This window comes from Canis aureus, chromosome 13 (assembly GCF_053574225.1).
Source record: "Canis aureus isolate CA01 chromosome 13, VMU_Caureus_v.1.0, whole genome shotgun sequence".
Classification (NCBI taxonomy): domain Eukaryota; kingdom Metazoa; phylum Chordata; class Mammalia; order Carnivora; family Canidae; genus Canis; species Canis aureus.
The window spans coordinates 54,512,050-54,529,749 of NC_135623.1; the positions used below are offsets into that span (position 1 = coordinate 54,512,050).

Consider the following 17,700-nt stretch of genomic DNA (forward strand, 5'->3'; position numbering starts at 1 on the left):
CTGCCCCTCACCCTGCTCGCTCTCCTCTCTCTGTCTCTATCAAATAAATAAATCTCAAAATTTTAAAAAGGCAATGAAGTCCCAATACTACAACATGAAATAATGTCAAAAATATTTTACTTAATGAAAGAAGACAAACACAAATGAACCCATATTGTATTATCCTGGCTATGTGAAATGCCCAGAAAAAACAAATCTGTAGTGACAGAAAGTAGATTAATGATTGCTGGGGGAATGAATGAGGAATAAGTACAAATGGACATAAGATTTCTTCTTGGGGGATCCCTGGGTGGTGCAGTGGTTTGGCGCCTGCCTTTGGCCCAGGACGTGATCCTGGAGACCCAGGATCGAATCCCACATCAGGCTCCCGGTGCACGGAGCCTGCTTCTTCCTCTGCCTGTGTCTCTGCCTGTCTCTCTCACTGTGTGCCTATCACAAATAAAAAAATAAAAAAATAAATATTTAAAAAAAAAAAGATTTCTTCTTGGGATGATGGAAATGTTCTAAAATTAGACTGTGGAGATAGTTGCACAACTCTGCAAATATGCTAAAAATCACTGAATTGTATACTTAAAATGGATATATGGTATTTTAATGGAATCTTACCTAAGCTGTTTAAAGGAACACAAAAGTGAAATAAAGACCTTTTCAGACATATAAACACAGAAAAAGCTTATCACCATCAAACCTACACTATAATAAGTGTTAAATAAGGCATTCAGGCAAATGAAAACTGATATAATTAGAAACCTGGGTGGGAATGAGGAAACAGACAATGATAACTAGTGGGTAAATATAAAAGACTTAATCATTATTTAAATGTCTTTAAAGGAATTGTTTAAATTAAAAATATTAACAATGTATTGTGGCATATATAATATGGAATAGATGATGGGGATTAATGAGTACACTTGTGATGAGCACTGGGTGTTGTAAATCTATAGTGTACACCCAAAACTAATATTATATTATATGTTAACTAATTGGAATTTAAATAAAAACTTCAAAAAAAGGTAAAATAAATAAAAATAGTACACACTCCAGGAGAAACAAAGTGGAAGCAAACTTGTAAGTTACCTATATTATTCATGAAGTAGTATAATATTGAGGTAAAATGTATTAAAGGTGTAAACTATAAACCTAGAGCAATTACTGGGATAACACAACAAAGAGTTATAGCTGATAAAACAATGAAGGAGGTAAAATGGAATAAAAAATAGAACCCAAAACTCAGTAGAAATAAAGGAAAAAGAGAACAAAAAATAGGGAAAAATAGGAAACAAATATCAAGATGGTAGCTTTAAACCCATACATTTCAATAATAATATTAAACATAAATGGCATAAATGCCCCTAATTTAAAAGCTTTTTTCAAAGATTTTTTTTAATTCATGAGAGACACACAGAGAGAGAGGCAGAGACACAGGCAGAGGGAGAAGCAGGCTCCATGCAGGGAGCCCGAAGTGGGACTCGATCCTGGGTCTCCAGATCATGCTGGGCCGAAGGCAGGAGCTAAACCGCTAAGCCATCCAGAGATCCCCAATTTAAAAGCATTTTAAAAAAGCATTGGGTTATAAAGGAAGAATCAAGTATATGCTGCCCATAAGAAACCCATTTAAAATATTAAGAGAAATAGATTAAAAGAAAAAGAATGGAAAAGATATGCCATACTAACACTAATCAAATAATGCTGAAGTGGTTGTATTAATATCAGACAAAATAGATTTTATGGCAAAAAATATCACCAAAGATAAAGTTATTTCATACTGATGAAGAACTTATTTACCTAATAACAGGGCTCTAAAATACATTAAGCAAAAAAGTGGCGGTGCTAGAAGGAGAAACCAATAAAATTAAAATTATAGACAGAGATTTCAACACCCTTACCTTACTAATTAGGAGAATAAATTGGCAGAAAATCAGTAAGGATATACAACACTTTTACAATACTGTCAACCAACTTAATCTAATTGACATTTATAGATTTTTCCACCTAACAACAGATAAATACACATTCTTTTCAAGTACAGCACATTTGGGATAATAAAACCAATCTCAATAAACTTAAAAGAATACAAATTATATAAGTATGTTTTCTGAAACAATAACACTAAATCAGAAAGCGTTAATAGAACAGGAAGATTTCTAATGTTTGGAAACTAAGTGACACTCTTCTGAATAACTGAAAACTCAGAGAAGAAACCAAAAGAGAAATTAGAAAACATTATGAACCAAATAAAATTAACAACACAACATACTAAAACTTATGGGATTCAGTTTACTAGTATCTACAAAGAAACATAATACTAAACATCTGTATTAGGAAAAAAAAAGTTTTCAAAACAATAACCGTAGCTTCCAGCCGTAGTAAAAAAAAAAAAGAAAAAGAAAAAGAAAAAGCAAGAATAATGAGTTAAATCCATAGGAAGCAAAAGAAAACAACAATAAAAATCATAGTGAAAATCACTGATATAGAAAACAGGAAAAAGAAATAGAGAAAAATAAGGCACCTGAGTGGTTCAGTGGTTGAGCATCTGCATTTGGCTCAGGTCGTGATCCTGAGGTTCCAGGATCGAGTCCTGCATTGGGCTCCCACGGAGGAGCCTGCCTCTCCCTCTGCCATTTTCTGTCTCTCATGAATAAATAAATAAAATTTGTTTAAGAATTTGAGAAAAATCAATGAAATCCAAAGCTAGTTCTTTTGAGATCAATAAAACTGATAAACTTCTAGCCAGATTAATCAGCAAAAAAAGAAAAAAGGACAAAAAAGAGATAAAACATAATTTACCAATATTAGCACTGAGGGTAATGACAACACATAAATTTCCACAGAAATTAAAATAAGAGAATATTAACAACTTTATACCAATAAATTAAACAATTTAGATGAAATGAACAAATTCCTTAAAAGACACAACTATCAAAGCTCATTCAAAACCAAAAAAAAAGATCTTTTGATTTTTATCTTCTATCACTGTTCAATATTTACCATTTACTAATTTTGTATACCTGCCCTCCATAAACAAAGAAAACTGAATCTCTTTCTGTAGCAGGTTTCAGAGAGCAACGTGAAACTTATGGTCAACAAAAGGGAAATGCATTGGCTCATGAAATTTAAACAGTGACACATTTCAGGAAAGGCTGGATCCAGGGCCTTAAAATTTCATCTGGACTCATTTTCCCTCTTTTGATCTCCCAGCCCTTACCTACGTTGGCTTCAACTTCAGCAAGATCCCAAATACAATGAAAAATGGCTTCCAACAGTTCTAGGTTTACTTTGTATCAGTATCTTAATTTTAGCAAAGGTCCATAGTTACCACTCACTCTGAACCCTCAGTTTGGGCCACATGTTCTCTTTGTTCAGTAGAGATTTTACCCTCCCCTGAAGATGTACCCAAACTACATGGACTGAAAATAGATGGCATGTAGTTCTATAAGGAACATCAGAAAAACATTATTAAAAGATGGTAGGGGGAGATTATTTGGTACCAGAAACTTAGATTTTTACTATCCAAAGCTAATAGCCATATCATAAACAGATCAAACTGTTTCCTCTACAAAAATACCATGATACTAATATCCTTTCTGTTTTGGGCTATCTGGAATTCATGTGTTAAAATAACCACCAGAAACCACCATGTCCCTATCTGATAAAACGTGTCAGAAGAAAACAAAAATAAAAAACCGGGTTCCTTATCAAAACATTCCATGTTAAACAGTACTAAACTGAAGGAGAGGTGGGAAAAAAAAGAGAAAATCTTGTTCAGATTCAGACCTATTTGCTGCAGCAGCCCAGTGAGTAGCTTAAGGCAATATAAAAGTATCTGATACAAGCAAAGAGCAAAAGAAAACAATTGGAAAACAAAACCAAATAACACTCTTACTGATTGAAACAGAAAATCAGTTTAGGAAGAGGTCTGCTATTATGATGACTCACTCCGTCATCCTTCTAATTCTTAAATCTGAGGCCTATTCTCCCCCAACTACAAGATCAGTTCCACAGCAAGAATTCTATTTCTGAAAAATTTAAAGACCCTAGATGATCAATCCTGTTATTGACTTTGTTCCCTGGGCCTAATAACTGGATTCCTGCTACTTTCCTCAAAATGAAAACCCCACTTATATTGCAATTCCAAGGCCTTGGTGTTCTTGAGTTTCTTTTCCTGTATGACCCCAACCCTAAATCAGCTCCATATCATTCATTCATTTTTTTCAATAAATTTTTACTTAGCTCCTGCTAGTTTCTACACACTCAGCTAGGCACTTTGGATACAGCATCATCACTATAGTCCTATTGCAACTACTGCCTTCTCAGACTTCTCTAATCCCATGCTTTCCCCATCCACTGGGGGGAGAGTGCCTTTCCACTATCCCTGCTAGCAACTATCACCTGAATGCCTGCCTTCATGAGAGGACTAGAGAGCACAAACAACAACCAGGGGTCAGATGTACTGTCTTTGTGCCCTCTCTCTATCTGCCATAATAGAGTCTGCCTAAAAATTAATAAATAAAATTAATTAATAAATAAATGATGTGTTCATGCACTTTTCAACCCCCCAGCACAAAATTGAGAAGAAAAACTATTAGGAGATCTATGACTTCCTCTTACTCCCTTTGGGATGTTCTGATGTTCTGATGTTATCTCTATCTGGTAACTTCCCCCCCTTCAAACTTCTAGGCCTGGAATTCACCCCTACCATAAAGAATGCCTTTTTAGTTATCAAGATTATGTCATCACATGCCTGTTTAGAAATGAATCTGCTCTTTACCAGGAGGGAATTTGAGATGTCAGAAAGAAAGCTATCTACTGTCCATCAAATTGGGTGATAATAGACCAATTACATTGGATTGATACTGAATATCAAGCTATGGCTTATAAAAATGCCTGACATACAGCACTTTATAGTTCTAGAAAGGACATTCATACATATTATGCAGCTAGAAAATCTCAGAGAACATCACAAAAAGGTTAGCAAGTTACAAGCAAAGAGGGAACAAAAACCCAACTAGAGGGCTCTTTGCAAGTGGACTCAGTAGAAGTTGATAATGAAAATGTCCACGTATCTAAGGGGTCTCAGCTGCATGATGTCATCAGTGCTTACCTCCATTAATCACAAATCTAATCATGCCATTGGCTGATTTAAACCCTTCATGGCTTCCCATTGTTCTTGATATAAAGGGGAAAAAAACCCACTTTTTAAAAATCACCTATATTACTTTGCACCTTTCCCCAGATTCCCAAAACTATACCCCCTCAGTTTTCTTCTTCACCTCAAGTGTCCTGCCCTATATTTTTATCACTAAGGCATCATGCTTTCTCCTTCCACAGTTTCTTTGCACTTGTTCTTCCTTCTGAAATGCTCTTCCATCATTGCTCAGGAATCAATTCCTATTCTTCCCATCTGAGCTCAAGCTTATTCAGTTAATACTACTCAGGCCAAAAATGTTGTGTCCTCTTCCTTCAGAGCATTTATCACAGTTGTAGGCTTACTTTCAATATTAATATAATATTTGGGCATTATCAATCTTCTCCAATGAGGCTGTGAACTTAAGAAGAGGAGGAACTATGTTTATTTTTACCCACAACGGAATCTGCAGAACCAACTTATTACCGCTTACTGTCTTTTTAGGGAGTTGGCATGTTAGTGGTTGAAAGCAAAGTCTTTGGAGTCAGAAAGACCTAGCTTCAAATTCAATTTTCACATGTGACTAGCCCATATAACTTTGGGCTGGTTACCTACTCCCTTAAATCTTAATTTCTTCATTTTATAGTAGGAATAATAATAACCTAACCCAACCATACCTTAGATTAATTGTGGAGATTTTAAAAAATCACATAGTAGGCAAATACAAATGAGTATTTCCTTCCCAAGTTCCTCCACTATTCTAATATACAATTTATATTTGGAAAGAAAGTGAATGATGCTTTGAATTTAATTAAAGAGTCCTGTCAAAATTATTTAAGTATAACCTTTACTATGGATCAGGTACCATAAAAGGATAAACTCAAATGAAATGTGTTCTTTGATGCAAGAAATCCTGAAGTGTTAGTGGGATGAATAACTCACATGGTATAACTTGTGGGGGTAATTAGACAATGACAATCTGGGCTCTAAATTAAAAGATAAATTAAAGACTAAAGGAGAGTCATTGCATAATTAAGAATGAAATCCTCCCTATAACATAGGTTGAAATTGTAATATAATATCAAAAATTACAGTGAAACAGCACAACTGAGCAACTATAAATTACACTCTCAGATAACCCAGGGGTCAGGCCATATGTCAGGGAAAAACACTCATATGCACACTCGCTTCCTCTAGTATCAATTAAATAGATGCCAAATCCAGCTCTTATACATTTATGCTAATAAATGATTTGAAGTAGTAGTCATCCAATTTTAATGGCCTTTCTCTTTTAAATTTATCACCTCAATATTAACATAAAGATAAATATTATAAATTTATACTCCTTAATATTCTCTTATATGTTAGATTATTGACTTCATTTTAGAAAGAGCAATGGTTATTTTAGATAATCAAACTTTCAGTAATTAAAAAGCAAGGCAATATAAAGTGAGAATAGTTTTATTCAGGCACCAAAATTTCTAATAAAAGGATTAATAATGAGATCTATGCTTCATATTTCATTACACATAAATAGCCCTTGTAGGTAACATTACTTACAGACTAAATTTTATTACTATCTTTTGTTGTTTTTCTCCATCTTTCTTTCATTGACTCTAATTATCCTTTTTATCTAGAAAATGTTTAATGCGCATTCTGCAGTCATGCTATTAAATGGCTGAAATTTCTAAAAGGCTCATTCTACATCAGAAACATAATCATACTTCATACTATGTCCTTATTTTTCACCATGTAGATGTTTAAATGAAGAGGCTATCATAGAATCAGAGGCAAAATTCCAGAATCCCATTCAGTTACTTGGAAATTGACATCACTGCAAACAGTACACTTTAAAACTATCACACTGGAATCCTAAATCTTAAACTCAACATAGAGATTAATTATCAGTAGAAAAATAAATATGGGTTGAGAAATAAGGTTGTTTTTTCTTCCACAACATGAGGAGAGTACATATACAACTGACATCAAGAAAGGCTAACCAGAGACTAAACAGATGCAAACAGGATGCCAAGCAAAACTGAGCTTTCTGCCAAAGGTTTTCCCCAAGAGGTGAATAACATTTTCCATAAGTCTATGGAAATTGCAGAATTGGTTTGGTAATGAAATACTCTTAGCCACTTTTTCATGTATGATTTAACATTTCTGTTCTCTACTGAATAGTATAGGTTGTATTAATTACATCAGAGGGAACCCCATATTTATTATTCAATGAAAAGATAACAATATTTTAATTTACTTGAGAAAGTCTTACCAATGTAAAAATGAAAATGTGCATTTTTAAACTTACTTTTTTGATGGTATAAGACTACATACACTTAGAGTGTAATGCTGCAAGATCGAAATTAAATATAAAATTTTCAGACAGGAGCACTCTGGATCATGTGATGCTAATTGCAAAGTATTCTAATTTAAAAAGCCATATTGTAATTTTCATAAAAGCTACATGTTTGGGTCACTTGGAAGGTTAGATAACCATATAAGGGAAGTTGATTTTTTAAAAATATTTTCTGTCCAATTGTTCATAGGTGCATCATAGGTGATTTTCAAACAACAGAAAAATGTGACATATCAGTAATACCTATTTTTGTCTTTGACCAATTGTCAGTTATCTACTTCTATTATTATTGGTGCTCAATAAGTATATAAACAGAAGCCAAATCTGGCTACTGTGCTTACTGTTTTTATTTTCCTAGATTATTTCCAGAGATTAGACAAGCAAACAATCAAACCAAGTTATGAAAAATAATGAAATCCTGCAACATTGTTGTGAGTCAGGCAGTAATGCACCTGACTAGTCTCCAAAGTGTTCAGAGAAACAAAAGCTTTCAGAAGTTTACAACCATGGCATAAAAGCAGGCTCTATGCCTGGCCCTGTGCATTTCAGCACTAGAGCAATGGTCACATGTCATACAGAGTATCCTACAAAGATACATAAATTGTCTGTATCCTTGACTGGGCACCTGTGACTTTGGAAAATTAAATTTCACATTCATTATTTATGAGGTCAGCACAAATCCCTTGATGGAATTTCAGCCTAATTAGGAAGTGTTAAGAAAGGTTTGGATCTCCGAACTAGTTCACATAAATGCTCCACTGGTATAAAAAGTAGACAGCTACCTTATGACTGAGGACAAGCCATGAATCCATATTATTTATACCCAAGATCATCTAGAGAAACTCCAATTTGTTTTTTATTGTCACAGTTGTGAATTTTATATGTTCAGGGCTACCTCCAAATTTCTTCCATGCCAAAGGAAGCAGGAGACAGGAGACCAGATATTTTCCTTTTTCGCTCTGTCTTTCCGTACCTCTTTCCTCATTGTCTGTCAGTTCTTTTACTTTACTCCTCCTTGTGCCCCTTTGCTCTAATAATTTCACCAGCTTCGAACCCACTCCCTATATTCTTTCCTGGCTCCCAGCTATAAAATCAGGTAAAACTAGAGATTATTTTAAGTAAAACTCATCTAAAACATATACCGTTTTACACATGGATGTTATATGTTGGTTTTTAGTTTTTCTACTTTTCCCAGAACACAAATTTGCCACCACAAAATTTTCACATGTTTTGTTACAATACCTCATCAAGGTTTCATGTTAGTAGGTCTTGAGAATCAGTCATTCAACTTTTTTTACTGGATCTGTGCAGTATTCAGTCCATGACAGAATTTATATGGGATAAAAGAGAGGCAGGGGACAGGAAAACACTTGAACCTTTCATTGTTCCTAAAATTCTTTAAAAACAAACAAACAAAAAAAACAACAAAAGCATAAATACTTAAATAACGACATAATGTTCAAAATGCATGCTATTACTGAGGCAAGATGGCAACCTGAACACAAGTATTTTGCTTTCTTCCTTTCAAATCACACTGAAATGAATCTAAAAATGCAGAAAAGGGAATAAAATGGCAAAAGTGAATGAATTTGGAAAGCAGGGCAGACAGTAAGTTCTGAGTGGCCTGCAATGTTTCATGAATTTAGAGAAGACAGGATGCAGATGGGATTATCGGGGTAACAATATGTGTAAAGACAAAGCCAGTGATTGCAGATGAGGACTGAGGAGAAGGAAGGTCTATTTTGCCTGAGAGGACCCAGAAAGGTTCTAACAATGCAACCTGGAAGCATGGAAGGCAAAAACAGGCTGTATAATTTTAGAGGGTATTTGAATGAAGGGTTAACTAGTCCCTCCTGCTTTCACTTTCAGACAACTGACAGAAATAGCACACAATACAGCCTATCCCTAAAGAATTTAGAAGGTTTTTTTTTTTCTTGGAAGGCTTATCTTCCAAAGGAAAGTATCAGAACTGTCCATTATACAGTACACATCTTAAATTCAAGCATATCTACCAGTCAACGTGCCCCCTCAAATACACATAGTTTATACTCAGGGGGACATAGAGGTATACAATGGCAAAGGAAAGCTACACCAGTGAGTTATGTTAATAAAACTTCCCAATTAACAAGTATGAATGATCAACCATGCATCATCAGACATTTGAAGAAACTCAACAGCACAAGAGAAGTCTAAGAAATATTGCAACAATATAATAAAAATAGACTTCTATGGTGGAAAAAGGAGTAATTTGAGAATAAGATTTTAAGGGAAATTCAAAATATAATTACTGAAATGTAACTTGTGTCAACTATACTCAAAATTTTTTTAAAAGCATAATTACCAAAATTAAAATTCAATGAAAGAACTCTAAGATAAAATCAAGAAAACACGGAGTAAAAAGAAAAAAGATAATAAATTAAAAGGTTAAGCTATATATAGATGTAGACATTTCAAACTTCATTGTACTTTAATAAACAATATACAAGACGTAATTTTTTATAACTATAAAATATGCAAAGAGACAAGAAACTCATAATCAAGAGAATATATACATATTTTCCTTGATGGGGTTACATCCCAATAAACCCAACATACATTGAAAATACCTTAAGTTGAAAATGTCTTTAATACACCTAACCTACCAAATATTATATCTCAGCCTAGCCTACCTTAAACATGCTCAGAACACTTACATTAGCCTACAGGTGAGCAAAATCATCTAACACAAAGCCTATTTAATAGTAAAGTGTTGACTATATCATGTAATTTATTGAATACTGTACTGAAAGTAAGAAACAGAACAGTTGTGTGGGTACAGAACGGTTGTAAATTGTGTGTTGATTGTTTATCCTGGTGATCATGTAGCTGACTGGGAGCTGCCACAGTGCAGCATCATAAGAGAGTATAATACTGCATATCAGTAGCCTGGGAAAAGATCAAAATCTGAAGTATAGTTTCTAGTGACTAGTATCATTATAAAGTTAAAAGAACTGTAAGCAGAACCATCAAAAGCTAGGAAACATCTATATTCAATACAAGCAAGATACAATGAATGCAAAAATGTAGTACTCAGAAGATAAATGGAAATTCTAAAAAAAGAACTGAAGGGAAATTCTAAGACTGAAAAATACAATATGTGAAATTTAAGAATTCTTTGGATGGACTTAATTTCTGGATTGCACACTGCAGAAGAAAGAGTATTAAACTTGAAGAGAGGTCAAAAGTGATAAAATTTAAACTGAACATAGATAAAGAACAAATGGATAACACTTTAATTATTTTAATCATCACTTTTCACTCTCAAAATTATCTTGATTTAGATTTGATAATAAATCATAGTTACCCTATTACATATGAAGTTGTAGCTTCTGATCTTCCAGGTTTGATTTTGTCCAACTGCTATGAATGAGATCATTTATTTCTTTATAGATAATACATTAGTAATTAAGATAAAAACTCAAAAGTGGTAGGTGGCATCTTAACTCTAGTATAGCTGTCAGCTCCCATCGATGTGATTAGCCAAGACTATAAGTTAGCTTGCTTTTCTACTCACATATGCTATTTCATAAGAAGCCCAATAATTCCTAAAATAGATTATATTTCAAAAGCTTAACAATTTAGAGCAGCTTTAAAAAAAAAGAAACATCTGTTTAAACTAAAATATTGTTCAACCCTACCAAAGACACAACTACATTGCATTATCCCTGCTACATAGCAAAACACAAAGAAAGAAAATACATTTCTGAAGGAAATATTTCTTTCAATCAAAGAGTTGCTGAACTGATCTCCTGAAAAATTCTGGTATCTCTGCTTTGCTTTTGACCATTAGTCTCATAACCCTGATTATTTATTCCTTTAAGTTTAAAATAAAAACGGTTTCATTAAATTGCTTTCCTCTAGTTAATGGAAGTTTAATGAAAAATGTTTAATTGAATTAAACATTTGTTTATACATTAAACAATTATTTAATAAATAAAATATAATAAAAACCATATATGTTTTATGGCATATTTCTAATAATTTTTATTTTTAATTATTTTTTAAGGGTCTACATTCTCTTTCCCCAAACATTAAGGCATATATATTACACAAAATGTAACGTATTCCAAGCAAAACTACAAAGCCATTGCTCCATAGTATCCAATAATATTAACTTAAAGGCTTGTATCATAGAAAACACACTGGCCCACAATACTTCAAAGTTCAAAGTTTGTCTTTGTCATTGTCCCATTACTCTTTCTTAACTAATCTCCTAGCTCCTGGGGTTCACCTTCCTAATCCCAGTATCCCGTGCCTGCATGCTGTCCTTGAGATGTCAAGTGAGCCCACTTCAGTGCCCTCTTTCAGGCTTGCCTTATAATGTAGAACTCCGGGGACTAAATTACTTCCTTTTCTCTCTTTCTGACCGCCCATCAAAGCCTCCATTAACTAGAGAAAAGCAACTTAATTAAACCAATCCATATTGAATTATAAATGATTGATTAACAGACTACTCAACTCTCCCCAGGATATTTTTACTTAAAAAAGAGAGAGAGAGAGAGAGAGAGAGAAAGAGAGAGAGAGACTGTAATCTGGGTAAATCTGTAATTGACAGAAATTGAAACAGTTCAAAAAAGCAGGGGGAAATATATAGGTTTCTGCCAGGGAGATATGTTTGGAGAGAAGGGCCTTCTGAGGGTCCTTAAATGATCCCTGTTGGGGGCCACCTAACTCAGCCTCAATTCCTGACTGGGAGAATAAAGCATTGACTGAAATGCCCTTTTCCAGTTTTATAAGTGAGCAGCAAAGTACTCTCAAAGGAAGACATTTGACTTTGAAACAGACTTCAGAAGTTGAAGTATGGTTTATTACTCCTCTGGGTGAACTGAGAAATATAAATGCTTCTTTTAACTTGGAGTCAAATTCCCAAGAGCCATCCTTAAACACCAAATATCACTGTGACAAAGGTCAAATCCTCTGTCATGTGGGAATGACCCTACAGATACTCTTTTTAGATTAATCCCATATTTTTTTAACTTTTAATTGGAGGATGGGAGTGAACACCAGAAATATATGATATAACCACATATTACGGAAACACAAATGAGAATATAATGGCAGAGGAGCCTCTACAAACTTCAAGGTAAAGTTCAGCCTCTCACCTCATCTATCCTACCTTCTAGATCATCTACACACAAACACACACACACAAACACACATACGCACACACACTCAAGTGATGGTAAAAATTACCATTTTCCAAATATTATTTACAGAGTATCCTCTTAAAATTCAGTGTAAATACGGCCTAAACACTTTCAAGTAACACTGATAAAAATGCTAACATATCTTTATTGTTGAAAAAATAGGTTAGAAGTAATTACAACTCCCCTTTTCCTTTGTTTGACAGTGTATTTTTTTTCCTGCCTTATTTGAGGCATAAAATACAAAGAGAAGAAACCATTTCCTTTTTACCTCCAGTTTGATCTATGTAAATTAAAGCTGATCCTCCACTCTGGCTAATTATAAATTTTGCCCTCCTCTACAACAAGGTGACAACACAGACCTCTGTGGTCATGATAAAAGTCTTTAGCATTTTACTTTGTTATAACAGTTGTAAAAATCAACAACTTGACCCTCATTATGAGTCAACTGCATTAATATCTTTGGCTTCAAGATCCTTTCTGCAGAAATGTCAGGCTATACCTATACCTATTCTTTGGTGAATTTTTTCACTGAATAAAAATATTATACTTTGTCTTAATTTTCAAAATTCACACGGTTGGCTGGACTTAAAACTACCACACAAGAAGGAGATAGTTGCAATTATCTATACCCTGAACAAGAAAATTTTTAATTGATATTTTTTCCTTTTAGCTCAAAAACTAAATCCTTCTAAGCAAACTTTCTACACCAAACCCTGTGTACCATTAATTTAAGATCTGCCTTCTGAAAGCTTCCTATCCAAAGATACATTTAGAATAGGGGGGGATCTCTGGGTGGCTCAGTGGTTTAGCACTTGCCTTTAGTCCAGGGCATGATCCTGGAGTCCCAGGATCGAGCCTTACATCGGGCTCCCTGCATGGAGCCTGCTTCTCCCTCTGCCTGTGTGTCTTCCTCTCTGTGTGTGTGTGTCTTTCATGAATAAATAAATAAAATCTTTAAAAAAAAAAAAAAAAGAATAGGGTGTTCCAGGGCAAGACAGCATACTTAACCAATGTATCTAATGTGACCTCTTTTTTTAAAACATGAACCCACTAAGAAGAGGAAGACCAGGAGAGAAAACAGTAGCCGCTAATTTTGGAAGGTAGAAATCAGGTACATGAGCAGTAATTGAATTATCAGACCCCAGAAAGTTCAATTTAAAGTGGCAATGGGCATAGCCAAGAAATAACTAGTTACACAACAGATTCCCCAAAATGTTCAGCAACTGGTAGCACTAGTTTCTCTAGAACTCAGGGTAAAGTGGGGCAGGCAGGTAAAAACCTGAAATTAGAAGGATTGGATAAAATGATATGAAAAGTGGTTAGATACCTACATGTCTTCTACTCCACTTCACTGAGTTATGCCCCTCACCCCTGCTCACTTCCACCTCCACCACTCCCACTGAAGCCTGGAAAGAGTAAAACAGTTCTTTAAATTGGGGGGAATCCCAAGCAACTGAGGACATGGGAAACTTAACTGAAAGCAAGGAGATTAAGTAACTGTGCCTATAGAATGCAAGGTCCTGAGACATCTGCCTTCCACCCCCACAGCCCCTTTTTTAGTGTCAGATGGCTGACAGCTAGAACTTTTCCCTCCAGAAAGATTAGAACACATTTCTCTAGGAAGTTTGATCAACCCAATCAATGACCCACTCTTGTCTCTCACAGTAAAACTTAAAATTTGACATTGCTAAAATGCTTGGAGCTTCCAAGAAGCTTTTCAGTCCCCTACTTAGAGAACATAAACCAAAACAAACATTTTATTTAAGAAGTAACTTGTCAGACACAGGGGCTATTCAGGGAAAAAAAAAAATTCAAAAAAATCAGAACAAATCAAAATATCTCATCCATGACACGGGGATCCAAATGTTACAAATAAGAATCATTCAAAGAACAACCATAAAAAGAACTATTAGAAACTAAAATGCATGATTTAAAAATCAATATAAGGGATAGAAGATAAAATTGGAGCAATCTCCCAGAAAGTAGATCAAAAGGATAAAAAGATGTGAAAAAGAGGAGGGAGGAAAAATACAAAAGATAAGAGTTTAGGTCAATGACTATAAAGCAGGATTTCCAGGAAGACAAAACAGAGGAGAGAAAATCATCAACAAAGCAATTTAAGAATTTTTCATCTTTCCAACCAGAGCAATTGAAGTTTGAGAAAGAATTGAGTTGGGTGCTCGTTAGTGAAGTTTCTCCACGTTTCAGTAGGAAACAAATCAAGGTAGCATCAAATATCTAAGCCAAATAGAACATTTTTCACTTATATTATTAGAATTTATTTGACTCATTTTTTTTTTAATTTTTATTTATTTATGATATTCACACAAAGAGAGAGAGAGAGGCAGAGACACAGGCAGAGGGAGAAGCAGGCTCCATGCACCGGGAGCCCGACGTGGGATTCAATCCCGGGTCTCCAGAATCGCGCCCTGGGCCAAAGGCAGGCGCCAAACCGCTGCGCCACCCAGGGATCCCTTGACTCATTTTTATACTGAGCTGGAGCAAACTGACCCATATCTTAATAAGGAGTATCTTTAAAGAACTCTCATTGGTTAGTGCTCAACAATGTCCCCCTCTCCCTAGAAAAACAAAGAAACCAGCAGGTGGTGAAATTATTATTCCAGAGTCTTAAGCACAGATTGCCTCTTCTCACAATTTGACAAAGTACGAAAGTTGTTCTGACCCATTTAGAATCCCAAAGCTTCATTATAAACCTCCCAAAATTTGGAAACCTGCAGTTCATTAGAAACATGCTGGGATTCAGGGCTTCATGAAGGAGTTGCCTAAATTGTATGAGGCAGTTGAAAAGAATCTTCTGAATTCCTTCACATTTCTAAAAATAAACAGGAGACTCTCTGGATAAGCTTAAGATACAGAAAATCAAACACACTCAGGATCCTAGGTTCTTTCATGCTCATCAGAATAAAACACTTCTCATACTACGTAAACTTCTCAAATACAGAGAATTATGTTTAAAAACTGCAAGACATTCCAAGAGGAAATAAAGAAGAGCAAATTTCCATCAGATATAGATCAAGTAATTTCATTCCAAAATAATTTATGTTGGTATTCCCATATTATAAATCATAGTAGAAGCCTATAACTTCCTCTCCTTGAAAATATATAACTGGCTATGCTGTATTGGAAACAGCTCTAGAAAATGATGATCTCTTATCACTAGGATTGTATTCACAACCTGTTCCAAAAGAACCACCCAGTCTCTATCAAGTCGATTGTCTTATGTTGATAAGGTAATTTCTTTTTTTTTAAAGATATTTATTTATTTATTCATGAGAGACACAAAGAGATAGGCAGAGACATAGGCAGAGGGAGAAGCAGGCTCCCTGTGGGGACCCCAATGCGGGACTCAATCCCAGGACCCGGGATCACTCCCTGAGCATGAAGGCAGACGCTCAACTACTGAGCCACCCAGGTGCCCCAATAAGGTAAACATGGACAAAGTGATGTTTCTCTACTTTATCACTAGTAAAGTGTAAACATAGTATCTTTGAGTCTGTTTTCAGAACTCCATGACAGATTTTTTCATAGCAAATCACAAATACCAACCAGGGCTCCAGAATGTTAACTCTGGTTATTCTAACAATCACTATTCACCTCTGTCTCACTTCACTTAGAAACAATTGAGAATAATTTCTCTGATCTATCTCTTTGGTCTATCATTAGCATGTGATCCAATGGACAGAGACCATCAATTATAAAAAAAAAAAATGTATAATGCTCAAGTAGATCCTATGTATTACCACTTTAGAATCTAAATCACATTATCACAGTTAAAATCTGGGATTTTGTCATGCCTTGTTCAGTAAAAATCTTTCTGGAGATCAACTATGTCTGTGCCCAAGTATACTCCAAAATCTATATCTAAACAACATGGATTGTTTAATGATGGAACTGACTTTCAAAGGAAAGCAAGAAAAATAAATGTCCTATTCTTCAAAAAATGGTATTATTTTATTTTCTCAAAGAACTATTGGTCTCTATTGATAACAGTTAAAACAGCTCAGTATCAACGTTAAATGTATTTAATTTGACAGAATTCTTTTGATTCTTTTCACTTTTAAGTGAAAATTTGTAAGTATCCCCAAATAAATAAGTCAACTCACAAGGTTGCATGGGGATATAGTTTATAACTGAGTTGGCATGAAGATGCAATGCTACCTAAAATCAGACTTTGGCCAGAGGTCTTAATTGTCTTCATACACAATGTGGTCTATTAGTAACCTCCACTTAAAACTTTTTCCTTTGGAGGCCATTTGCTCTCCCCTTCCTATAAGGCAAAAAACTCTAAGAACTAACTGACAACATTTTTTCATCTTATAAAACAGAAAACATTGTTGACAATATATCTCAACATCTCTAAGCAAAAAAAATTCTATCAATATAATTTTGTCAAATCCTAAAAAAAATATACTTCTTTGGACAAATTCCATGGCCATAAAAAGGGCCTTACAAAATAATTTAAAAGCTTTAAAAAAATACAAATAATTAATATTACTTACCCCAACGGATACTGCTTAACTATGTACCTTTGCCTTAGCTTCAATGAATCTTATAGAAAAAAACTCATTGCCCCAAGGTGATAATGATCTCAGTTGCTTGATAGTACCTGATCCCTATACTCTTCCTTTATTCTTCTTTTAATCTATAATTATACAACTTTAAAATTTTTGTTTAAAATTTTTAAAACCAATTCCAAATAAGTCATGAATAATTGAAACAGTTCTTTAGATCCTGACAATACTGTGGTTATTTCCTACTTTTCACATATGTCTGCTTTCATTAGACACCCGAAGAATTCTAGAACCAGAATATTTCCTTGTGATGTACTAGATGATAATTTGCTGTTACTATAAAACTACTTCTATCAAGGTGAGCCCTTCTGCTCCAAACAAAAATACAGGCTAACTTCCTTGGTGAAGAACAGCAAATCTGACCAAAGAAAAGAGTAAAATGCCTCACAGAAGGAAGACTCCACTTTCAACATACAAGTTTTAGAAGAATCAATAAAAGTT

The 17,700-nt window shown here is 34.5% G+C and overlaps 1 protein-coding gene across 6 annotated transcripts in view; it reads right to left on the reverse strand.

Annotated features, from left to right (window-relative positions):
* IQCM (IQ motif containing M) overlaps nt 1-17,474 on the reverse strand; it is a 434,749-nt gene extending 417,275 nt beyond the window's left edge. For all 6 annotated transcript variants that reach the window (XM_077846313.1, XM_077846314.1, XM_077846307.1 and 3 more), the window contains exon 1: nt 17,188-17,474. The gene's annotated coding sequence lies outside the window, so the exon portion shown is untranslated. The remainder of the gene's footprint in view (nt 1-17,187) is intronic.
* Nucleotides 17,475-17,700: the final 226 nt, after the last annotated feature.